Source organism: Castor canadensis, chromosome 4 (genome assembly GCF_047511655.1).
Source record: "Castor canadensis chromosome 4, mCasCan1.hap1v2, whole genome shotgun sequence".
Taxonomy (NCBI): domain Eukaryota; kingdom Metazoa; phylum Chordata; class Mammalia; order Rodentia; family Castoridae; genus Castor; species Castor canadensis.
The window spans coordinates 3,823,185-3,850,376 of NC_133389.1; the positions used below are offsets into that span (position 1 = coordinate 3,823,185).

General features: G+C 46.0%; 1 protein-coding gene and 1 long non-coding RNA gene across 3 annotated transcripts in view; one reads left to right on the forward strand and one right to left on the reverse strand.

Annotated features, from left to right (window-relative positions):
- The window catches only part of Tshz1 (teashirt zinc finger homeobox 1), a 72,233-nt gene that overhangs the window by 7,901 nt on the left and 37,140 nt on the right, over positions 1–27,192 (reverse strand). The gene's annotated exons all lie outside the window — the stretch shown is intronic.
- On the forward strand, positions 8,644–11,993 carry LOC141422441 (uncharacterized). The gene is made up of 3 exons (XR_012446969.1): positions 8,644–8,778; positions 8,895–9,100; positions 11,817–11,993. It is a non-coding gene; the product is annotated as an uncharacterized lncRNA (long non-coding RNA).

The following is a 27,192-nucleotide window of genomic DNA, read 5'->3' on the forward strand; positions in this document are numbered from 1 at the left end:
CCAAGATCAAGTCTCTTCCTGGACTACCCTCCATGTGTGTGCAAAGAGATCTCTCTTCCTCTTTTTGTAAGGCCATCCCTATGGGACTGGGGTCTCACCCTGTAGCCTCATTTAACTGTAATTACATTCCAAAGGTCCCATCTCCAAAAACAGTTACTTTGAGAGTTAGGGCTTTGACACACAAGTCTAGAGGGACACAGTTCATTCCACAACAGACGTTCATGGAAACTCCAAAAGTGTAGAAAAAATGGGGGTGCTACCATCCCTGCCAAGCCTCACTCTTCACCAACATGGGGGTCACACAAGACAGAATGAAGGGCAGAGTGGGCCTCAGGGCCTGGGATGCCCCAGCAGGAGAGGAGTCATCTGGACCACACTCCATTCCAGGCCGCCCTCCCCCTGAGATGGTCTGTCACAGAGAATCCCACGACAACTCCAATGCAGCAGACACACTGATGTGAGCCATGGGGCAGAGCCAATGGACCAGGAGGCCTCCGAAGAGGCCGTGCTCCAGTAAGTCACTCCCTCACTGGAAGCCTGGCCCACTGTCTACCCCAGGAGGTTCAGGTATAGAAAGGCTGACCACCCCCCTCCCCCGAACTCAGATCCCAGGAAGAAATGAGGCAGGGTGAGTATGGTAAGGCAAAGGGGCAGGACAATTTCAGAAATGAGGGGAACCCCAGCATGGACCAAGGTGAAGGCTCCTGCCAGCCAGGTGAGCTCTCTGCCCTGGCTTAGTACGTCCACCTTCCAGACACACCTATCTAGAGGTGACTTCTCTCCTCCCTGTCCGAGCTACACTCCCGGGGATGGGCTCCAGGCTCGGACCTCAGTGCCGGCATCCCCGTCTACCCTTCCTGGCTCCATGCTGCCCATGTCTCTGGCCCATTCCTGTTGTTGCTTCTCACCAGCCCAAACTTCTTTCCAAGTCTTGCAGCTTCCTGAGGCCACCAAAGCCCCAACAGCCCCATACCCTGACATAGCACCAGGCCAGGCCTCTCCAAGCCTCAGGAGAGCACCTGGGAAAGCTGAGCCCACCATGTTGTCACAGTGCTTCCAGAGCTGCTGTGTCTGCTGCACACAGGGAGCTCCATTATTATAACACAAGCGTGAGGTGACATGGCACCCACTGCACATCTGCATCACTGTGCACAAAGCCACTTTCTGCTGCACTCCCAAGCACACTTGGTCCTTCTTGGGAATGTCTTCAATGCAATCACCCAAAACAAGGTGCTCAGGACAACACAACTACCTCCTGATGCCCCCTTCACAGGCCCTGTGCCCAGCTCTCCTTGACAATCCTGGCCTTCAGGACCCACAGGGTATTCACTGACCCTCCACTCCTTGTCCCAGGAGTCCCCCCCAGCCCAGACACTCTGCTCTCAGTCATCCTCAGTTCTGATCCTTGTCCCAAACCAGGTCCTAGGTCCAGACAAACCCTCCCACCTCTTCTCTCCCCATGCCCAGCCCTTTGTCTCCCAGGTCCTGTGGCCAGTGTTCCCTAGGGAGACTGACTTATGCCCCCCACCTGGTGAAAGTTGCTCACTCTCAGGGGGAAGCTCAGATGTCGTTCCTTCATGGCACCTCAGAGTCCCCACAGGACCCAATTCTCCCAGCAGGAGTGAGAGTGTTTGCCTGTCAGTCTGGTGTCACCCACCTAACACTAAACCCTCTGAATCCCACTGAACCCTCCAGACCTTCAAGGTATCACCAAAATGCCCATTGTGCAGGTAAGGAAACTGACTTTCCCCAAGTCACACAGAAAACAAATGGTGGAAGAAGGATTTGAATTCAGGTCACCACCTGACCCCAAGTGCAAGTGCCTCTGCACCAAGGGCACCCAGTTATTTTCCTTTATCTCTTTAGCATCTGAATATCAGCAAGGGCAGGGAGCAATGACTGAATTAATGAACCAAAGTGACTCTGGCCTGTTATATGCCACACTTAGAATTATAAATAAGAGAATCTCAAAAAGAGTAAGAGGAAAGCTGAGTGGGTGGCTCATGCCTATAATCACAGCTACTCAGGAGGAGGAGATGGAACAGACCGTGTTTCAAGACCAGCCCAGGCAAAAACTTAGTGAGACACCATCTTAATCAATAAGCCCAGTGGGATAGTGCATGCCTCTCTCATCTCACCTACTGGAAATATAGGTAGGAGGACTGCAGTCCAAGGCTGGCCCTGGGCAAAAAACTGAGACTCTATCTGAAAAATAACCAGCCAGTATTGACTGAAGAAGGAGGGCTTGGATTTTGCTCTGTCCATATTGGGCAGACAAGCCCTACCCTGTCTCCACCTCTCATACACCAGCAGGTCCACTCAGCCTCCTGAGCCCTGGGCAGGGGCCAGGAGAAACAGATGAGACAGACATCCATTTGTCCCGACAGGGCCAACACTAATGTGGTCACTGCTGTGGTGTGTTATGAAGGAAAGACCCCTGATCATCGGTATGATAGAGGAGAAAGAAACAGAAGGCACAAACTTGACCTCTGGAGACCCAGGCAGACAGGGCAAGTCAACAAACCCACTCATTCCTCAGGGCCTTGGTTCCCCCAACAGCACAACCATGACAATGGTCCATGTCTTTTTGGGTTGTAGGACATATTCATAGAAATGAAGGACTATTGTCATCATGAAGCCCAACTCTGCACTCATCTGTGGTTCTGGTCTGAGTGTTTGTGTCCCCCAGAGTCAATGATTGAAAATCCAATCACCAACATGAAGGAATTAGGAAAAGGGGTTTTTGAGAGGCAATTAGGTCACTAGGGTGCTGCCTCATGAGTAGGGGAGCTTAAGAGAGCTGCCTCAGCCCTTTACCATGGAGGACCCAGTGAAAATGTATTGTCTATGAACCAGGAAGGAGCCTCAGCTGACACCACATGTGCTGGCACCAGGATCATGGACTTCCAGCCTCCAGGACTTGGAAGAATTCAATTTCTGTTGTTCCTAAGTCACCCAGTCTACATATTGTGTCATAGCAGCCAGAACAAACTAAGGCACTTACTCATCTTTGTCACACCCTGCAGACTCACAGAATGAATAAGAAAGGGACCAGCACACAGATGTCTTTGTGTCACTGTGGGAAGGCACCCCAGCTGAGCCTTTGATGCTCAGCCTGTCCCAGTGAAAGCTGAGCCAGCGTAGCCGGTGTACAACAGGCAGACATGCAGTGTAGGCTAGCGGATTATCGGGACCCTCTCCTTCTCCCTGGGTCTGCCCTTTTGCAGCTTCACAGGCTGTAAGAACGTTCCAACAGCAAAGGAAGGAAGGGAGCGGTGGGAAGTCCACGCCAGGCTGCAGTGCTGTCCTTGGCCTGTGGGGCGGGGAGTGGCCCCTGACATCAGGGAGACTTGAAGCTTGGTTTACCCACACTGCCTCCCTCGTTAGCGTGCATAATGGAGAGTTGACTGTAAAAGAGGAAAATGGAAATCTTAAAGTGACAAATAAAGAAACGCAGGTCTTTAGTCTCTGCTTGGTGAGTTCCTTACGGTACATATGAAACTTTGCTATTGTATTGCCACCTGGTCAAGCTGTATAGTCCTACCAAATTACATGTTTATCTACACCAAACTATGTTTTAGACTGGCAAATGTGACACCCTTGAACAGATGGCCTTTATATCAAAACACACTTTCTCTGAGGGGCCAATTCGCAAAGGGGGCTCTCGCACACCTAAGCGATGCATGTATACCTTCAACCCATTGCAGAAGCTTGCAAAGCACACCTTCTTCCAAATTCATAACCGATCGCTTGTAACACGACTTCACCTTCACCAGGGAGAGAGCAGGTGGGTTTGATGAAAGTCAGAATATATCAGGAAATAAAAAAATGCAGAGAAAGCAGATACAGGCAGAGTGCTTCTTTCCTCATCAGAACTGAACATAAAAATGCAAGCAAGACATACATTAATTTACTAACACGGTTCTGATTTCTTGCAGGAAGGCTGACACCCTGCCAAGCAAAGCTTGAAAGGCCACTTCTGCTCTGATGTGATAGAGACAAAAATGTTTCTATCACTTTGGTAAATTTTCCTTGCCTGGTACCAATCACTACTGTCCTGGTTTCCTTAACCATTTGATTTGTTAACAGAACTGCTTCTTTACTTAAGCCCTAAGAAGCCATTTTTAAGAACTGCAGGATCTGTAAATATAAATGACCTATTGGGTTTTTTTACCACCGGATTCCAATTTTTACTAGGAATCCACAGGTAACTGCCCCAAAATAAATATAATCTCTGATTTTCTCACTGCCCCAGATTTCAATTTAAAATTAAGAAATCAGAACTTCCTGCTCTTCCCATAAGCACATCAGATGTTAATCTTTTGTCTCGAGTTGGTTGTATGCTACAATGCAACTTCACTACCAGGGTGACGCAAATTAGAGCTGAAACCACAAGAAAACCATGAAGAACACCTTCCAATTTTCAATGGTGTCAGGAAGAAAAGAGGAAAAGTACATGAGAATCATGGAAAAATTAAATGAGATGTTAAAATGGAGTGGGAAGGGCAGAAAACACACAGCTCTTGTGAGCACTGGAGGAGAAAAACGTGGGGTGGGGCTTCCTTTCCTCTGCACACACCAGAGCTAGTCTCAACCCAAGCCTAACACCTGGTACCAGAACAGGACACATTCTCCATCTTCTGGGGAAGAACAGACCCCACCTTCAGGCAGGTTGAGAAGTCTGGTCCAGCACCAGTCTTAGCAAGTTAGACCCAAATTGCCAGGCTCCAGCCTGTGCTACTTGAGCACCTGAAATGAGCAAAGATGGTTCTCGACAGTTGGGGCTCACTGGCGAAAGACATTTAGGAATACAAGGACTCTTGCACATGAGCCACCTCTTCAAACAGTGAAATATAGCATAAGAAATGTGACTCCAAATGAACACCATTGTGATCATACACCAGGAACCATCGTGAAGAGACAGCAAGGAAGCCACCAGTCACCTCTGTCCCACTACACATCTGCTCTGCCATGATGCACTGCAGATATTTCTACAAAGTGAACTACTGGACCTCAGTCAGGGTCTTAGAACCCAGAAATGAGAGACAAAGGAGAGAAGGGTCTGTACACTCCCCCAAATCACAGTGTGTGTCCCTGAGGTGCGATCCATTTCAAAACTGAGCATCTCAGTCTCAAAAACATACAAGATAAAGAAGGTCCTGGGAATGCCAACCTGTGGATAAGCAAGATACAGATTTCGGCAAGTGTCAGAGACACGCAGGTGCTGGCCAAGGTAGGGGACAATTTATCCTTAGATTAAACACACTGTGGTCAGATACCAAATATCTACCAATGTGATGTGCCATGAGCCAACCCATCCCACGTGACTATTTCTACACTGGCTGGAAACTAAACACAGGCCACACAGCACCTGACTTCTCTTAAATCCTTTTAATAACAATATTGGTGTCTGACTCAAAAGTTACATCTATACTATCATGACAGAACTTATAATTCGTCAGATTAATTAGGCTTATTTTCACTATTACCAGTGAATTCTCATAATTGCTGTGGAAGATAGCTTTCTAAAGGAACTTTTACCTTGACAGAGAGACGGAGACAGAGAGAAAGAGAGAGACATCTAAAAACTTATGGGTTCAGCTGGAGTAATTATTTATGATGATCCTTTGTTTTCATTGCATGCCACAACTTCTAAAATTCCTTAGTTCTTGTGAGAACAAATGTACTGAGATACTGTATAGTATTTGTAGATTTTTTTTTTATTTCTAGAGTTGAAACTATGAGAACAAAACACTTCACAAAACGAATGAATACGATTTTTTAGCCTAAGAGTTTTGAAGAGAGGGGCCATTCGATTTTCTCTCCAAAAACCCCCACCCTTCATACCATGGGTGCACCCAGGCCCCCCCACCCCCACCCCCATTGTGGAAATCTGATGAATGAGCGAGCTAGGAGGTGGTAACTGCAGTATAAAATTCTTCTTCTACAATTACTTATAGAAATAAATGACATTTCTCCCCCATCAAATAAAACAAAGACTCCAAATCATCATTTCTGCTATTTCTTTTCGTGTCAAAACAGCTCTGCTGTCACTCCCCCGCCCCTGCGGAGCGTAGCACGACAGTGCCGAATGTGACAGTGTGAACTTGTACAGTATGTCCTATCTTGGGGGGGCAACGGAGCTGTCTTACAGGCCACAAGGAATACGTCTCAACAAGCAAGCACCAGCCGCCCGAGAGAAAGGCTGCCAGCCTTCCTGTGCACGCATGCACGTGTGAGAGCGTGTGCATGTGTGTGTGCGGGGGGGGGGGTCAGGCGTGTGTGCACTGGATGAGCATGTGCACGTGTGTGGGGGGGGGAGGTCAGGTGTGTGTGCACTGGATGAGTGTGTGCATGTGTGTGCGGGGGGAGGTCAGGCACGTGTGCACTGGATGAGCATGTGCATGTGTGTGCGGGAGGTCAGGCACGTGTGCACTGGATGAGTGTGTGCATGTGTGTGCGGGGGGACTGGATGAGCGTGTGCATGTGTGTGTGTGCGGGGGGGGGTCAGGCGCGTGTGCACTGGATGAGCGTGTGCATGTGTGTGCGGGGGGGGGTCAGGCACGTGTGCACTGGATGAGCGTGTGCATGTGTGTGCGGGGGGGGGTCAGGCACGTGTGCACTGGATGAGAGTGTGCATGTGTGTGGGGGGGGTGGAGGTCAGGCGTGTGTGCACTGGATGAGCGTGTGCATGTGTGTGCGGAAGGTCAGGCATGTGTGCGCTGGTTGAGCGTGTGCCCTACCCTTCCCAAGTCGGGATGGGACCAGGGATAGACTTCCCTTTTTTTTAATTAAATCTTAATACTTCTTGTCATAGAATGTGCCTTCTGGATGCCAATGTGTCCCTAAAGATGGGCTGTCATCCTGAGCAATGTGAAATTCTGTGCCTGCTAATGTGAGTGGACATAAGCCATGTATACAGTCCCTGTTAGAGCTTAACGTGACACCAACCATGTGCGCCCTGATGGCTCACAATGTAAATATGCCCATATTGTCCGGAAAAAAAACATTTTCATCTCAAATTGTAACTATATAATGAGGCACAAACCTCATATCTTCAGCAAATTAGATAAAAACTGTATTTCTCCATGCACGGCCCCACATTGTTTAAAACATCTTTGTTTCTTTGCAGAAAACAAGACTTGCTCTTGTCAACAGTCATTTTAAGGATGGTGAGAAGTGACAGCTGTATTTGTTTTTTAATGCTAAATGTAGAAAAGTTCCAAATTCCCTCGAGTCTTAATAAGACCGGCTCTGGGCAATTAGGTTTGTGTTCCCCTTCCCCACCCCCCCACCCCCTCGCCAAGAACCTGCATCTTACTCTGCACCCCAATTACGTGCAAAATAAAGGTGCTTTCCCAAACCCCCGTTTTATATATTCCTAAAGAGGAATGTGCCCAAAACTCTGCTTCATCATTCCCATTGTTCATCCCACAGATGAACAAAAGTGGGGGTGCTTTGCTAACCCAGCTGAAGCGACAATGGAAGAAGGGCCTCCCCGAACGTGCTCTGCTTTCCCAAAGTCAGTGTGGAATCTATCCAGAAAAGTCTAGCAGGTACCAACCTGGCTGCTGACACAATGCAGCGAGCTCACACCTGAGTCTGCTGCCACTGTGCAAGGTGACAGGCGTGCTCTGTCAGCAGAGCAGGCTCTGGTTCGCCTGGCTCCCCGATTTGGATGTTTTGAAGCGTTTGGATATTGGCATTTCATAGAACAGGCTAGCTGACTAAATGTTTCCATTTTTAACTCATGCAGATGTCAAGTAATAGGGAGGGGAAAGGTGGGAGACGGAAAATGCCACGCGTGGACAGAGTTTCAGGGTGACAGTGTGGCAAACCCTGCACATTCACACTTGTGTCTCCAAGGCCACAGGCCCCTTGGCGTGCCTGTGCACCCCCTGGCCCGCACACCTGGCACTTGCTCTAGAAGTAGTGACAAAGAGTTAAGTTCCAATTTAGAAGCCAGCGATTGTCATCACACGGCTGTTCCCTACACGAGCATCTTCAGGAAGTCGAGTGACTTCACGAGCAAAGAGATGGCCCTTCCAAACTGGATTATTTATAATTGCAAGGAAATGAAGGGAATGCAGTCCCTTCCTCCCTTCACGACAGGGTCCTCCTCTGCAGGGTAAGATCACCCTGGTGGATTCCTCTGGCTGCAGATAACCCTGGAGCAGCCCATTAGAGGAACTCGTGGACCCCGGCCCCCCGCCGCCCCCCTCCCAGCCTCCCTTGGAGAGAAAAGCGCACGTTGTTAGCTTAGCAAAGGTCTCCCCGGGAGAGGGAGCGAGCACCGGCCGCGGTTCTGCAGCGATCCTATCTCTGGGACTCACTTGCTGTCCTCTCCCAGCTGATAAACTGTACACCCAGCACTCTCATTAGGCTCCCATCACCAAAGGGAGTGGAGATGAACCCGTCTAGACCCCCCCTCGGCTCTGTCCAGATGATTTCATTGAAATGTTATTCTCATCCCTGCTGGCAACATTACATGGAAGTATTTAACCTGCTTCCATTATTTATACAAATTGCCATTACGGGGCAGGACAGATGTTAGGATCACGCCACGTAACTAACTTCCGTCCATTCTTTCCAGGAGCACGAGGAGAAGGAAGCGGCTGGATCACATCATCCAGGCTCCATAATGTGCTCTCTGCCACCAGATTCATTAACTCTGCACATCAGCCTTGCTCTTCCTTTTTGCGTGGAAATTCCCAGGCTGCTTGGATTCATTTAATTCCGAGAGAGAGAAACCTTTGTCAGTGGTAATGTTTTGATCAGGTGTGTACGGCGAGTGGGGAGGGGGACGTTGGTGAGGGAAGAAGGGAGGGGGCAAGAAGAAAGAACGGGGGGGGGAAAAGGAAACCACCTTGTCGAAAATGTTCCCTTCCCAACAGGGATGATAAAAGGGAAGTCAGTTGGAGCCGCTGGTGCTCAAAGATGGCTGTCACTTCAGATAGGCACCGGCACAACTCACCTCGACAGGTGACACTTTGGTGGAGCAAACTCTTGCTGCATTGTTGAGTACACTGGAGACGGGGCTCAGGAAGACTGCAGGCCCCGGCCTGGGATGCCTGGGGCACCCAAGAAGGGAATTCAGCAGGTGAGTGGATTTCATTCTTCGTTTGCATCCTTGAGTAAAGGAGAAGCAGTTTGCTGACTGAAAAACCCCAAGAAGGCTCTGAAGGTAAGGTCCAGGCTCCCTGGCAGCCAAAGCAGAGGCTGTGAGAATGCTCCACCTAATTAGCGGGTACTCAGACAGAGTACATCAACTAGCCATTACTTGCATTAAAAAAAACTTAGCTTCAATCCCGGCATGGTGGCTCATGCCTGTAATCCTAGCTACTCCAGCAGCTGAGATCAGGAGGTTCACAGTTTGAAACAGAAAAGGGTGTGTGTGGTATTACACATGTCATCCCAGCTATGGTAGGAAATCTAAATAGGAGGATTGCCATCTAGACATGCCTGGGCAAAACATGAGCCCCTATGTCAAAAATAACCAGAGTAAAAAGGGCTGGAGGTGTGGCTCAAGTAGTAGAGCTCCTGCCAAGCAAGCACGAGGCTCTGAACTCAAACCCAGTACCACAAAAAAAATCTTATCTTGAACATTTCTCATCTAATTGCTTCCGAGTCAACCCTGCAAGCACACATAGACTGACCAGAGGTAGAACTGTAGAGAATACAAAGTAGAGGCAACAAAACGTCTAGGAAAAGGCTTTACAGTAAAAGCCCAATTTGTGGAGCCTAAGAAACAGAAGAGAGCTGGTGGAGGGGCTCAATGTGCAGAGCACCTGCCTAGCAAGCATGAGGCCCTGAGTTCAAATCCCAGGGCCACAAAGGGAGGGAGGGAGGGAGGGACGGAGGAAGGAAAGAAGGAAGGGAGGGAGGGAGGGAAGAGGGAGGAAGGAAGGGTCCATGCTTGCATAGGAAAGGCCTTCAAAGACCATCTGATCTTTCACTCCAATGGCTCACCCAACCTTGTGGTTCCACCCCTTCCCCTCCATGCCTCCTTTGGTTCGGCCCAAGAACTCATGTGGAAAGGAATGCTGAGTCTGCTTAAATCATTGAGAAAAGGTGGAAAGAAGACATTCTCTGTAGAAAGAAAGAAAGCACATGCTAACAGAGTCTAGCTGCACTACCCACGTAGGTTTCACAGTGGACAGGGGGGGTCTCTGATGCTAGTGGTTCTCAGATACCTACACCTGCCCAAGAGAAATAAAAACAGAGCACAGGTGTAAACACATCCATGGTGGCAGGGTAAAACGCCCACCGTGATCACCAGAGGTATTCTTTTCAGTGGCAACATCAAAACCCAATCTCCCATAGGAATAAGATAACACGATTTGGATGGATAATAACTCAGAGAGAGAGGATTTTTTTCAGTATACTAGGAAGTTATTTGGGAGCACATGTATTTGTTTTGGGCTAAACCTTTTATACCCACAGAACATCTCCTCAACCAGCATTATGTTTTGCATGGAAAGATCTCAGGTAATATTTTCCCAACCCTTCCTCTGATCTAGGCAGGATGACAAGGGCTCTAGCATGTACCAACAGGGCCGGTCTCTCACCAACCGCAAAGCGTGACCTCTGAGGCACAGAGGTCAAGTGCGGGGTTCCACACAGAGAGATGCAGAGGAGCTCCCCTCCCCAGGTAGTCTGTTCCCATATTAGGCTCCTGACACAATCACGCTGTCACACGGGGGACCTGTCCAGCAATGGTCAGAATAGTGACATTAAAATTGATTCTGTTTGTAAAACCGGTCTCTGTCTCCACAAAGGTCAACAAAACTGGTCTGGGGCAGCTCTGCCCACAGCTGTGGTCACAGGTGTCCGCCATGACAGTCTGCAGAGGAGGGTATTTGCAGGACTGCCATTTATGGGCTGCCTCAGAGCTCCGTGGGAATGTTTCAGCATGTCTGCCCAGGTTCTGTCATAGAGCCTGAAAGCAGATCGGCCATCTCCAGGGACTGGGGAGCTGGGGACAGGGTAACAGTCTAATGGGTACAAGGTCTAGTTTGGGATGAGGCAGAATTCTGGGGATGCACCATGGTGGTGGCTGTCCAACACTGTGAATGTGAGTGTGCTCAGTGCACCTGTACTAACTGTACCTGTACAGTGGCTGTAATGGTCAGTTTTCTGTTATGCATATTTTAGTCCCATGAAAAAGGAGGGAGCAAAAAAAAAAATCTGTTTTCAGCCATGCCGACCCAGGTTTCTTCTACCTTTGGAGTCCCCTGTCTCCTCCACCCAACACCTGCCCTACCATTGCATAGGACCCAGCCCTGCCACCTGCTCAGCCTTCCAGGACCCTCCCACTGTGCGTCCTTCATGTCCTGTGGTTGTTTTAGCATAGCATGGGGAGGTAACTGTGGGTTTAGAGATCTGTCCTCTTGCTGGGCCAGGTCTCACTCAGCATGAGCCATCTCAGTGGATCGTGGATCCTGGCTGCTAGCATGGTGCCTGAAACAAAGGAGGGGTGAGGAATGCTGCCTGGAATGATGTATTAAAGAATGAGTGGACAATGATTTAATTCAGAGTAAATCCATGCAGATAAATGCATGCTGCTTTTTTTCATATGCATGAAATAAACTTCCATGTGGCCCAGTCACCTAGCAAGGTGAACCCTTCTGTATTAGAGCAGAAAACCCTTTAATCAATCTCCAGTATAGAACAGTTGTTTAAAAATACTTCAAAACTGCCACTTCCAACATGTCAGCCACCTAGCCCCTACATCAGTCAACACTACACCTTGCCGTCGTCAATCAAACACGGCTCCTCAAAAGTTCTGACGGCCCTAATGATTTGACTGTGAATAGGAACGACACATCAACTGGAATCGTAAAGGAAGAAAATGGGGTGGAAGAGGAAAAAACCACCACGAGGAAATCTTGTCTCAGAAGATCCATCTTTCCTGAGTTGTGCGGCCTGTTAAATCAGTAAGAATATCTGTCAGAGATATCCTGCTACACCATTTGGCTGATGTCAAACCTAAATAAACCAGATCAGAAAACCAGCAAGTGGCAGGAGAGAAATGAACAGGCCCAGAGCAGCCTCACTGTAACTCGCATGGTTTGCTTGCTGACTTTTTGGGGAGGGGCCGAGGGAAGTCCTGGCAATCACCGCAGTCATTTGCAGTGCTAATGTCCAATTCAGCCTCCTTTCATTCGCCTGATTTAGGTGGTCAGAGTGGTCTCGTAGCCGACATGGGGAAGCTGTGCTGTTTAGCAGGCTGTTTAATGGGAAACTGGCAGTCTTATTTCTTTTCTAGATTTGGTTTGTCACTAGGTCTCCATTACATGTCACCCAGCTTTGATGTCTTTGGACAGGACTGATCAAAAGATGTCATTTGACCTACACAGCATGGCAGAAACTTGGAGAAGTCTCATAAAGCAACACTCTGGCTGTAAATAAAATGACATTATTATTTCCTCTCTCCTATCATGTAGAAAAGCCAATTATGGTAATGCACTGCACGTCAATGAAAATACAGCAATCTTTTTGGAGCCGCGGCTGCAGGCATCAGTACTACAACCCTCCTTCCTGGGAAAATTTGCCCATTGGAAAAGGAAGAGGAAGGAGGTGATAGATGTCTTAAAGACGGTTAATAAAACCCCGGACAGCCAAGAAAAGTGCAAGTCAGCAAAACAATTGCAAGTGCAGAATGCAAACTGTTAAGTTTCCAAATTATCTAATAATTTAATCCGCGGTGATTTATCTTCTGTCACCAAAATGGCCAGTATCATGTCCTGCATTTGTGAGCATTTGACTGACAGCAAGAGCGATTTATGGGACTAATAAACCCCTTTGCACCCACCACTTCTTAAGAGGCCGACCCTGGGGGAGGGGCGCTCTGACCTTGTCCCGAGATTCATTTAGGAGTTACAGTCGTAAGGCGTAGTCGTAGTCCCGTCTGCCCTGTGTCTGTCGCACAGGGTGAAACCATCTCCCCAGGTTCCTATTGTTTTAGAATGCCCCATTTTATTCATTCCACTGGTACAAAATATTCCCCATCTTCCTCCTGCTCAAGCATTCATCAGAACTAAATATGCATACAAATTCCCCTCTCCCCCTGTAAGAAGCCAGTGCCTGTTTGAAACATGTCTGTAGTACAGCCGCAAGGTCAGGGAGGGGGTGCACCCTGGAATCCGAGGCTGCCACCCAACAGTGCACATGTGCTCCTTCAGTTAGAGAAGAAACTCACCTCCCTCCTCTTCTCTCCTCTCCACTGCTCACTTCTCCCCGAGTTCAGAGGCGCACAAAGCCACTGCTTGAGATGTGCTTCAAAAGCCACTTAGCTCCTGCTAAGCCTCCAAAGGAACCCTGGCCATTAAGCTCATGAACAGTGAGGGGCCTGTCTCAGTGGTCTGTGGCCAAGATGGAGTCTGCCTGGCTCTGCGACCATCCTCTGTGTTGTAAATGAGGCACAACCTTGTCCTCTGTGGACATCACTGACTCAGACCGTGAGAATACAGCTTCCAACAGGCCGTAGGACTGTGGCAGAGCCAAGATGTGAAATGAGGTTTTTTCCCCCAGGGGGAACATTTTAATATTTCTGCAATCATGTGTATATTCATTTCCATAAAGAGTGGAGCTGTGCAATTTGTGTCCATTGAAATCAAGGAAATAAAGCAATTTTCAGAGCCACAATATCTGCAACAGAAAAACTTTTTGGCTACGTCAGAAAATTTTTTAAATGCTCTAATTGTTTGGGTTAAAATGTTTTCATTATGACAAGTCATTTCTAAGTGCACACTGCCACCACGTCTTTTCCCCTTGCAATTTAATTTTGGCGCATAATACAGTGCAGATTAAATTTAGAAGCTTCATCAAATTTTAGTAACTTTAAATAATATTCTTTATGTCAATACTACCAGCCACTTCACAGGAGCTGACATCTGCAAGGCTGCAATTGCACGGAAGGAGTCCCTGAGTCCTCTCCGGGACTCACACGACTCCTGCAGGTGAACCATGGGAGCCCACAGGACAGTTCCTGACTCAGACACCACCCACTGCAGTCCACAGGTGGCGGCTGCTGCAGTTCCACCCCACATTCTGGCTCAAAGGACATCACAGGACATGGCTGTGGCCTGTTCCTCCTGTCACTACACTACCGGGGACTGTGTTAATTGCTAAGACTTCTACACGGAAGGTGTATGTCAGTTTGCAAACACCCCAAAGTTTGTAAGCAGTTCCACATCACCCAAAGCTAAACCTGCTTCTCCTTCCATGAGGCCTTCTGTGGATTTGCACATGAACACAAGGAAAGGGACTCGGTTCTTTCTACATGGAGGCCCAGGTGAACCTGGTCTATAAAGTGATGCATTGCGTGGAGGTGCTGAGAGCCCCTTCAGAGAGCTGCTGTTTGACCTACAGTATTCCTAACCTGGACAGAGAATTCTGGAGTAGATGAATGAATCCAATTTGACAGCTCAGTGTAAGGACAACACTCACTGTGGAGCTGTGGTTTGTCATCCATCCAGTAGCCCCTGTGTGATGAAGGGCTCTGTGGCTGGGCTTGGGGTCCCACACAGCATGGGTAGCAGAGGACACTGGGTGCCAAAAATGTCAGCATCACTTGCCTTTGTTAGGAGTTTCCTTGAGGAAATACAGGTGTGGACCCTCAAACTTGAAGACTCAGGCTTTCCAAAGATCACTTTTTAAAACTAAAAATGACCATGCAGCCCGTAAGAAGAAAATGACCTACTATGAAGTGTATTTCAATAAATATAAGTTCCTTATGGCCTTTTAGGTGGAACTTGTGAGCTTCAGGAAAGGGGAAATGACCAACTTCACCATCAGACAAGAATTACGAAGTATTTCCACCATCCTGCGTTTCTCATCGCAGGGGTCTCGTCAGCAGTGAGGGGTGAGTTGGGGAGGAGCAGACTGGTATTTCATTCCCTACCCCAATATTAAATTTTATGTGGGAAATCCAGGAATTTAAAAGCTTCACATTTTGGGGTAATAAAAAAGAAATACAATGTCCTGTTGCTATGCAATGACACTTCATGCAGGAAAGAAAATCATTCTCCTTAGCTATTCTTTGAAATACGACCTACGACGTCATTTAATTTTTGAAAACCCTGAGGTCATGTAACACACTTTCTCTGTCATTTGTAAGTACATTAACTCAGTGGCCATGCGACAGTGGAATTATGATAATGGACTGCTCACATGGGTCAGGCAGGCAGAGCATTTCATGTGAGCCTCAAACAACCGTCAGGACACAGCCAAAATCAAAAGCGACAGCAGAAAAGAAGAGTTTACTTTTCCCAAAGTGTTTCTTCCTCAAGTGCACACGCAGGACGAGCCACGGGATCCCACCTCACTGGAGAGCTACAAGAAAACGCCACTGAAAGAAATTCCTTCTCTAAGAAATGCTGCTTTAAAATCCCAGATGAAAGGAAAGGAAAGAGGTCAAGGTCGGCTTCTTTCCAAAACATAACTCCACCACCATCCAAGAACAAGTGGGTTCACATTCTGTATGTAGAATTGCTCCATGAAGCTAAAATATTTCAAAAGAGAAGCACATTAATGAATTCATGTAAGCAAAAAGGAAATCTTTTAATAACACGCTTGTGTGCTGAACTCTTCTGGAAAAAAATCAGAAGAAACAGGAAATAGAAATGTGTTTTGCTGTGCATGGTACATCTTTGACTGAGGTGTAATTCAGCAAAAGATGCTTGCAGATCTTCTAACGAGGAACTCCTGCCCCCTCCATTTCAAAAGAGCAAAAACAAAGCAAAACGAACAAAACACCAACTTGCAACTGAAGTTTAAGAATGAAACTTTTTAAATGACATTTGAGTATGAATGTGCCAATGGGCTTGTCATGATTTATTTCTAATAGTGTTCGTTCCTTAGAAACACGGCTGGCCTTGAGTTTAGAGCAAGAATCGTGCCCGTAATTAGCCTTGGGAGACCCTGCCAAAGAGCCCACCTCCCAGTGCAATCACCTTGATCTCTGAATAATTTGCTAACTACCTAGACATCAGAGTGCAATGCCTTTTAAACAGCCCCTTCCCCTTTCTTCTCCTTTTCTTTACATTAAAGAAAAAGTCTTTCACTATAATAGTTCCTGGGAGAGCTCTAAGCACAAGGTTGATGAATACAAAAGCTCAAAAACACCATCAGACGCAAAAGTTAAGTGAACGGCAGAGATAATTGCTAAGATAATTATTTTGATAGAAGCCAGCTGAAAGCTTTGGTGGTGTACTTTACTACTCCTGGTAAGGGTAAACTATCCGTTGCCGACAGTCACCACTCACACACATATTTACTGAATGACATTTTGTTCTCAATTTCTTTTTGGGAAATGACCATAACAAAAGCCAGGGACTTTAAAGAGTACGTAAAGCCAGCTAGGTAAGTTTTTAGCCCATCTGGGAACTACACTGTAAGTCTGTGAATGAGAGGTACTATACAGTCTTGCGTAGCAGTCGCTCCAGTCTCTAACACCAGAGAGGAAACACAAAGGAAATTCTGGACTATTTTATGGTCAGTATCAGCTTCTGCTCCTTGCAACTCGTGGGGCCAGCTGACAATGGAATTGAACGGGTATAACTACAGTAGCCTTGAGCAAAGATACAATTACAGCTGGCAAGCATCTTAGAGACTTGACTGTTGCTAGCACAATGGTATAAATCAGCAATCGCTTCTTCCCTTTACCTCTGCAAATCGTCCCCTCCAAATTCAAAACACACAATCTTCCAGGATCAAAAACTTGGTAAAAGGTCATTTTGTTTTCCTCAATGCCATGAAAATGGCAAAGCTGGATCTGACATGCATATGTAAATCAGCTCAGGAAAACACCGATTTCCCTTCACACTGAATTACTGTATCTGTACAAAATGTTGATGCATACACCACGACTAACAAAAACCACAATTGCTGTGGTTTAATTGCCAAGATGGAAATAAGAAACACAGACATATTGAACACGGTTATTGTCTCTTGGCACCACAACCAAAGCAAGACATTTCCTTAACTGATAAATGCATATTTAAATTAATTTAATTGTGGGCTTTGCAAGAAACAGGACTTACAAAATATGCAACATGGTATCACAGAATATATTGACTACGGATAACTTACTTATACTGATATTTAGCACAAAATCAAAGTGGGGTCTCACGCTAAGAGATGGGGAAGAACAAAGGAAACAGGAGATTATTAAAACAGCAGCAACACAGATGGAAACACAGGTAGACCCTGTGCTCCCAGCACTCCACAGCCCTCCAAAAGGTGTCGTTAGCCCAAGTGATAAAAGTTGAAACTGATTTTTCACCACAAAAATAATGTTAGCTTGACAGATTACACTTCTGACAAAAGATTTCATGCCCTCCATTCTTGAAGCAGACATGACCATAAGTAGCACATAGAATCCTGAGCAGCAGGATGGTTCCTGCAGCGTACAGTCTGGCTATGGAGGTGGCACACACTAAACTTCCGATCAGAACGTGGGGCTCTTGTCCTAATTGCAAGGTGGACATGGCTGGAACACCTTGGGTGAAGTCCACGGCTACTCTGAGTCTCCATTCCTTCTCGATGAAAACAGCAGCATCGGGGTCAGTGTTCCCTGAGACCCACTCCAACCTGAAAGAGTTCCTTCAGCTCCCTGGAGAAAGCCAGGAGTGCAGGGCAGGTCCAGGGAAGCCCAGGCACCAGGCTAGGAGGACAGTGAGGGCCCAGGCCACAAAGTAGCCTCTAAGTTGCTCACAGGACAGACTATGGGAGCCCCATGGAGGAGGAGAACATAGCCTTCCAGAGGAGAGAGGAGGTTGAGGGGTCACTGAAAGGGAAGCTGTGGAGCTGAGAGGTACCCATGGATTTTAGAAGGCACAGAAGGGCAGGAAGACGCTGAAGGATACACAAGACCTGGAGAAGGTGTGGCACCTGGACATGGAGGAGGGCCACACTTCCTGATGTGAGAGTCACATTCAACTTTCACTCTTTGAAACAGGGCCAGTCATGAGGCCAGGATAAATGTCCAATCCAAATGCATTTTAAAAAGAGGAAAAAACATTTTCTCAGGTTGAAAACAACAATCTATATGGCCCTAGTCAAAGAGCACACTGTCATCTTGTTTGCACCACACGCCTGGACATCATGCATTGTCTATAGGGCCACTTCCTGCATAGCGCCTACAACAGTGTGACACGTGCACACTGGCTGGACAAAAGAAGAATACAGAAATACACAGACGTTGTCTTTCATTCAAACGTCTGCAGCTCTTAGAAGCATGCTGTGAGTTCCTCTTACCAGTCATGTTAAGAACTGAACACGCTCTGCTACCACAAAACAAAAAGCTATGTTTGCAACAAGGACAGAGAGGACCAGGAGCCTGGAAGGAAACCAAGGTAGACCCTGCAGCCAGTTATGCCATCAGAAGGCTCCCGCCAGTCTCTGGATGGCAGCTCTGAAGCACTGAGGCTTTGTCATGCCCACCTGTCCTGTCTGTGGTTAGTTTACGGTAGTGAGCCAATGAACAGGTCAGGGCACGTATGAGCTGACAAAACTTTCTGTAAAGAGATGACCCTTGCCCTTCAAAAGAATCACCCTGGAAGACGGTGAATTTGTCACCTGAGTATTTTTGGACCCTGTCTTGTGGCAGAATTGGTTAGCTGGTCTCTCAAGCAAGCTCTACTATGGCCACAGGATGTGTCACCATTCTTTCCCTCATCTCTCCTTTCCTCTTTGCACTTGGCCATGGAGCAGGCATTATTAGGGTGTCAACATCGGGTTCTTGCTGTCCAAGTATACTGCAGAGTTAACCATACTCCTCTACCTCCTTGAGACTGGGCACTGCCGATGGAAGATGAGTAGACGTGGTACCATGTCACAAATGGGGGAGTCTTGAGGAGCCAACACGTGTGCGAACCACCGTGGCTCTTGCCCAGCCGCAGTGACTGGCAATGCTCCAGGTGGCACATGGCACATGCATGTCTGCCTTGTCACTCAGTGAGAGCACCATGGAGCACACACACAGGCAATAGGTGTGACACAGCAACCTCAGTCACTTGAAGCCAGTGGTTTGGGGGCTGCTCCTACAGCACCCCATTCCTACCGACATCCTCCTCCACCCTCTTCATGTCCAAGTCATAGAGCTGGGTTGCAACTCAGCTGGCGTGGGCCCTTCAGGAAGGGGCCTCTGTGACTGACTGAAAAGTGAGGTCCCAGGTAGAAGGAGACACAGTTGATCCAGGCTGGGAAGAACATCCAGGAGGAAGGACAGACTTACAACTGGCTGTGGAGTTTGGAGATGCCATCAGGACTACAGGTATAAAGCTGAGAGAGTTCCTGCCATCAGACTGCCTCTGGGTCCCTGAACACTGGGGAAGTTGAGCCTTCCCTAGGCATATCGCGTGTCATGGCTGTAGGCTGGGGTCTGGGATCTAGACACTCATTGGAGGGTATGGGTTCAGATTAATACCAAGTGAAGGGGCTCCAAGGGATGCACCCTCAAAAGCTCACAGAGAAGAAGCAGAAGGTGCCATCCCTCCCCACACCGGCCTCTGCAAACCTTTCTCACTAGAATACCAGCAGTCATCTGTGTCTCCCAACTTGGAGCACACATCTAAACTCTACACACAGGACCTAGGTAGGAGGAAATGGAAGGAAAAGAGGACTTCACCCTTCCACATGACTCAGAGACCTCCCCTCCTACTTACCCCCACACCACTGCCTGAGCTTCACCTCCTTGGCACTGGCCTCCTCTGCATGGGGTACAGGATGAAGACCCTGCCTTTGTCTCTGCAGAACTTAGAGGCAAGATGTAGAAAGGACCCCCTGCCTATTTCATGAGACACAGTGCTACAGGCACCTCCCTGGAGTGACAGGCCAAATGCTAGGAAAGTGCAAAGCAGGCCAGAATTCTCTCTTGTCTCTGCAGATACAAATAAAGACACATTGATGAAATGAATCTGCACACTAGTGACCCAAGGCCCTGGGGACAAAGGAGCGTACTAAGAAGCCAGACTGGAAGTCAAAAGGGACCCCTGAGGCCATGTCTACCCTCATGCTCACCTTCCTTCCTTCACTCAGAACTTTCTCTAGGAAGAGAATTCCTGAATCAAGTGGCTGTCAACTGCCCAGAAAGCACAGAACTCGTGTGAGGCCTAAGTGACCTAATACAAGGGTCACACAAGGCCTGGAATATCTCACACCTCAAGAAGGGGATGCTGGTAAAACCTGTCTGGAAAGCAATCGGGCAATTTAAAGTACACTTACTCTTTGTCCTAGGTTCACCCTACTGGGACCACTCCTGGGACCACTACTGGGCAAGATTTCATATATTCGTGTGAACCTAGAGAAGGTGAGAAGCCACCCTTCTTGAGGGGAACAAGGGACAGACAATGGAGACAGATGAGTAATTTGCTGTAGCATATTTTTATCTTGAAATGTCTTTCTTTATACAAGCTTGTTTTACTATTTAAAATAAGTATGCAAGCTGGTCAAGGCGGTTCGTGCACTAGGAGGATGAGGCAGGAGGAATGTGAGTTCAAGGCCAGCCTGGGCTACAAAGCAAGACCCTGTCTCAAAAAATACAATAATAGTATGCATTGTTGTAGAATTAAAATAATAAGTTAACAGCAGTGAGTAAACAACAGCCAATGCAACACCACTGTCCCAAACACTACTGTCATCAATCTGGTCATCTGCTAATGTCTGCAGATCCTCCCTGGCTCTCCTGTAATGAGCACAGGCTGGGGGGCACACTGGACAGATGGATACTCCAGGACAGTCCTTCTCAAACTGAAATCTCAAACTGATATCATTAGTGGAAATCAATTTAGTAGCAGTATCAAACAAAACAGAGTATCACCACAGAAAACTTAAGACAGCCTCCTCTTAGCAAACTATGCTTCAGATGGCCTGACATATTGATATGCTATGTCACTATGAAAATACATTACTGAACGTCATTTGCCAATGTCCTAACGAGAACAGTAAAGTTAAACCCTTCTATCTACAAACGGGAACACAAATACTTCTAACTTTACGTGAAAATCTCCCAGCTTGCAAGCGATGCACTCCTGAGAGCATCTGTTCTACATCACACGTGCAATTTTAATCCAAATGTGTCCAGGCATACAGGCAATACAGACTAATGGTCACAGGGGATGGTCAGCCCTACACTGACGAGATCAGTACAAAATGTAACCCACTTGGGGGTGCTGGCAGGGAGCACCCCAATGATGTGTACCATACCATCCTAACAAAACACGTGCAAGCACTGAAGAGCACAGCAAAAGGTCACAGCGCCAGCCTTGGTGACCACGAGAAAGCTACAGACGAAACCTTTGCACACTCAGGTTACAGAGGCCATTTCCCGAACTCAAGACAACTGTGGGCAGGGTGCCTCCAGCCATCTGGGCTGCCTCAGAGAGCACTACTCACAGGGCTGGGAGTCCCTGCCCTCCACCCTCATCAGGTCCCGTGTGCGCCACCTCTGCAGACACCCATCAGATTGCCACAGCAGCAACACTGCTGCAGCAGCAGGTGCTGTCCCCTGCTCTCGGCACCTTGGCCATCTCACATCAGTGCTCCTCACCACTCTGCCATCTAACAGACCAGGCAGGTGATGTGCCCAGGTCACAGCTAGGAAGGAGACAGTTCTGGTCCCCAAAATAGGAGCCTGATGTAACTCAAGATGGGAGTGTCATGAATCCACAAGGACGAAGGTGGACAGGGTGCGCTGAACAATGCTTCCCAAACAAAAACACCAGCCAGAGCAAAGCCCTTCCAGGAACTGATCTGTGGCTATGGCCTCTTGAGCAACTTACGACCAAATTTTTTTTAAATGCACAATTTCCCCAATTAGTAATTTGCAAATATCCTCAGATGTCCACCAACCCTCACAGTGTTTACTTGTAAAAAGCTGAGCTCGTCAATCGTTTGCTCTGACTGCTCCATTAAACTCTCCTTTCCTTTGCCTTGTCCAAAGCAAGGTTCTGAGGCATGGGCAGAATAATTTGGTCGTCTTTGGCCCATGACAAAAGGCATAGTTTCACACAGCAAAAAAGGACCTGTCACTTAAAAGTAGTTTGGCATCTTCTATGTGCTCTAAGGTTTTGGTAAATGTCTCAAATGAGTTCCTGCAAGACAAAGGAAATGGCATGCTATGTGGGGTAGTGAGTGACCCGTCAGTGAGGGAGGTTAGTTCATTAATGATCTCCCGATTGGAGATCAACTGATAAAGCTTTTTAACTGTCTTCCTTAAATCTGCAATAAACGGGCGAGGTCCCGGCAGCAGGGATGCAGACACAGTAGTGAGTTCCACATACATCTTTGAGACAAGAAATATACATCTTCACTGTTTGCTGATACATACGCAATACCACCAAGTTCTCTCGATATTTAAAAGCCACAGCATTTTTCATTAAGTCTGTTATAACTAAAAACCTCATCTGAAATAAAACAGCTTAAAGATAAAAATGAAAGTTAATTTCAAGCATAAAAATGCCTCCAGCCACCTGGCTGTGTGGTTTCTGGTTGGGAATGGAACAGGTGAAATGCGCAAGGTTGATGTTCCTGGCTCTATGTGACGCGTGTTGCTATAGAAATTACCCAAGTCCTCAAACTATATATAATTCTGCGATTTCTAAAATCACAAGCTCCAAACAAAAGCATTCATTTAAATAAGAAATAGTATTTTCCCCACATTTCTCTCATCTAATCCACAATCACTAAACTGATAATTGCATGAAGGTATTTCTAGAAGTTTCCAGTGAATTGTCCTTAATTTGACTTTTACTGTAGTCTCTAATTCACACATGTAGAGATGGAGAAATCTCTCCCCTCTCCATTTTGCTGCATTTTTAAAAGGGAGAGAGTCGAACTACCCAGTAAAAGCAATGATGTTATATCTTATTTTAAGGCCAGAGGAAGCAGGTTCAGTTTAGCATCTAGAGTGGACACACACACACACACACACACACACATTTGCACACACACATAGGTACAGAAACCTCAGTGGTTCAGCCTGACCACTATGACCACACTGGTAAGCTTTGATCAGCCTGACCTCTGCACTTTAATGACTCCAAATGAACAATGGGCAGCTACTTTGCAACAAACACAGTTTCACAATTATTTTAGCAATGAAACTTAATTTGTAAAGCAATGACAAAATACCTATTGATGATAGTGCCCTACTTTTGCACGTGAAATTCTCTTAAAGAAATGTTGCTATGCAAACTTATTGCTTACTTATATTGATAAGAAATCCTTTTTGAGAAATTGTTGTGATGTAAAGCAAAGAAATATCTCTTTCTAGTGAAATACACTTAGTCACCTGTTTCAAGTCATTTGAGTGTCTTTGTGTGCTAAGGCGTTATCATTCTTACCTTGGCCAGTATCCCTGTGAAAATAGCTCCCAAATTAAATTCCCAATAAATTAAGTGAATAATTCACCTTCATTAAGTAATTTAATTTCTTCAGTGAGCAATAAATAGTTCTTATGACATTCTTCTAGGACATAAGTCCAAATGTTATTTTTCTTCATTAGTCCAGTATCCTCCTGAGCACGAGAGGTAAAATACCCACACACAGAGGCAGTCCGTTTGTTCTTTTAGATTTGTAACTGTGGCATCAATGCAACAATTCCATTGTCTAATGGAGATCAAAGAATTCAGCTGGTGATTTTGCATGAGAAGTAATTTACTAGAAATGTTAAAAACTGGACTTCAGTACTTATGCTAAATCTAAATACACATTTGATAAGATATACTATAAATATATAATATATATTTCAATATATGAAAATATATTTTATAATCTGTCCCATAAAATATATTGCATATTACATATCATTGTATATTACATATGCTATAATATTTAAGGCTCAAGAAAATCACACAGCTGCTAAAATATACAAGTGACATTCCCTCAGTATCTGCCTATTGTTAGATACTAAGAACACTGAAAACGTAAACCTAAAAGTTACATTTTAAGCCATGTCAGTGGACTCATTTTGTATCTCCAGCTATGTTGGAGTAAACGGACTGGTTAGAATATAAAAGTGATTGGGTACACACACACGCAAACAGCATGTTACTTGTACTTATCATAAAATGCGTCACCCGTGCAGTGACATTTCCTCAACTCTGCGTGGCAGGGAGGAGCAGCACAACCTCCACGGAGGTGTGAAGGCAGGCGCTACAGGTGAGCAGGTAGACTCGCGTGTGTTGACACAACCCAGGGGGAGCTACCCGCCTCCAAACGCAGACTTAATGAAAGCACCCCAGAAGACAGAGGAGGAAGAGAGAAGATGCACGTGTCAGAACAGGACCAGGGAGTCTCCAGCCAATCCCACTCCAGAAAATGCACATGGGAACAGATGCAGAAAATATGTTGAAAATATGCATGTAAAAATGTTTCCATGAAACACATAAAGGATGGACACCATTCATTACTGAAAGCTCATCCTCAAGTACAACCACAACCATTAAGAACAAGTGGAGAGTCAGTTTGGGAGGTGGCGCTTTCTGGATACTTGAAGGTGTGCCCTTTTCACTGGACTTTTGCAAAAATGTTTAGCCACTGGAAAAATCTACATAAAATATACATGCCTTTGCAGTGTTCTTTAAATTAAAACCTGACTTAGAACTAGAAATAAGGCCTGTGAACAATCAGTGCCGGTCACCTGGGGCAAATAGTACTCTATTTCTCATAAAAGGGCTACAATGCATGTTTCATATTACTCTTTTGCTATCTCTTTCTCCCCTGCTCCCTTTCCATGAGGTCAGCTCCTATCATTTCTCACTGTTATCTGGGTACCTCTTCCCTACTTCCAATTTGCAACTTTTAATTTGCTGCAGCCTACAACAGATATTCATGAATATTAAAGTTGTGTGCAACAGGAATAAAAAACAAAATTAAAATAGTGAGTGAAAACAGCAGTGGAGATACCTGTGAGTAAGTACATAAATTCAGTCCAGGGCTTTCAACGCTCTGTCTCGTTCTACCCTCCCTGGTTCTTAGGTCTGTTCTAGAAGAATGAAGATGGTGATTAGTTGTTCTCTACATATGTGTGGTCCCACTGTGTTTCAAAAAAGGAATTTTTATTAATGTTCCAAAGCCTTCTTTACGTGTTATTACATAAAATCATCCTAGCCCCATAAAGTCATGGGTTCCCTTTTTCACAGACAGGGAAGAAACTGGGTAAGACACAGAATGTATTGATAAAAACAGAACAGAAACATCACTGTCAACTCATTGCTTTAACTTTTAAACTACAGTGTATAACATAACAAGCCAAGACTGAATTTTAAATTAAAAGACAAAAGAGAATCATGAAAAATGGAAATTATTCTATATTAGATGAAAGATGACCAAGAGAAACTACCCCCAAACACATCAGGATTGCAGTAGACACTACCCCAGGGCCAGGGCCAGGCCCAGGGACTGAAGCATGGCTGCTCAACCACTCCCCAGGAATTAGGGATGTGCCACGAAATGAAATGCTGCAGATACAAGCCCATGTGATTTTATGTTGTTAAAGAATTACTCACTGCCACCAGATCACGCTGACTTGCTGAAAACCTAGTATTTGTAAAGTGACATATTTGGACAATAACTGCACAAGTCCTTCCCCACTCCCAGACTGCGTGAACTGGGAGGGTCTCCTCATTAAAGAGCCTGTAGCAATGAGATCTTTCCTATACGGCCTGAAACCCGAACCAGGTGGGCAGTGTTTAACACTCCATTATTTTGCAGACAGTTCTTTTCTCTGTTTCATCATTTCAGCCTCTTTTCCTGCCAATTCGCGTGGAACCTTCTCTCTGAGACAGTCAGCCTTCACGGACTTGGCCATGCTTTTCACTTCCAGACCACATCTCCCCGGTGTCCACTGACCCTACACCAGCCCAGCACACCTGTGCTCCCCACAGTGGTGGGTGTTGTCCATCACTGAGGAGTCTTTTCCAGAAGATGCTTTCAGACATCATTGTCAACTTTCTAAACACCCCAAAACTTGCCACTGATTCTTCTGTGCTTGAAAAGCTACTGTGTCTTCTCAAAAGAGAAAAGGCCACAAGGAAATGTTCCAAACCTAGACGTTCACTACCATCTACAAAGGTCAGGAACCCTCTGCCAATATCAAAAGCTAATTCAAAAGTATAAAAAAAAAAGTCAATATAGCAATAACCAATATAGAAGTATAACAGAAAATAACCCCATTTATAAGAGCAAATGCCACAAAAAAGATAAAGAAATAACTTAAGAGGAAGACATTTAAAAAAAATAGGAAGGACCAGTGTGACAAACTCACGAAACCTGATAGTAACAAACAAAGTAACATTTGAATAAACTTGAGAACGTACCCATTTTATTTTTGGGGTGGGAAAATTCACTATGAAAAATATGTTAACCAATTCTGCATTAATATATTAATTTAATACCATTTCAATCAAACCGCCTGAGGTCTTATTTTTTCCAGCTGACAAAAATGATTGTGCAGTTCATTCAACACAGAAGAATACAAAATACTCACTCAATAAGCTACAGGTTAGCTGAAAGTTACTGTACGACCACGGTGATTAAAACGGGGGACACACGGTGGGAATAGGCAGATTGCTCATTGAAAGTGAAAGTTGAACAGCCTCAATTAAGAATTTTGTGTGCAATGCAGGTAACATTTAAAATTCAAGGTACAAAGGATAGATCTTGTAATAAACAGCATTGGGAGAGGTATTAAAAATAGCAATAAAGTCATGTCAACTTCATACCATATACCAAAATTAATTTCAGACATATCAAATATTGAAACACCAAACAATTAATCCATGAAAATAAACCTGAATACCTCTATCATCTTGAGGGCTGGAGAGAGTCTTTTAAATGTTACTTCAAAGGCAGAAACTATGCAGGAAAGGGCTAATTAAACTGCATGAAAACAACTCAGTACATCAAAAAATGCCATAACCCAGAGAAATGCATGCCCTGGTGGGGCTGGGAAGGCCAGCTGGCAGTAAATGCACCAAAATAATTTAAAACATCCAAGACCTTTGATCTGGTGATTTCTACTTGTGGGAATTTAGGAAGGAAATGGCGAGACTATTACCAAAATACGCAAAGACGGCAGCTACGCAGTTGTTTACCACCGTGAATGTGGAGAGGACGAGCTCCCAGCACTAGCAGATCCCGCCGCTACCGCTACCCTGCGTGTGCGTGTCCACGGAATGGGAGCCA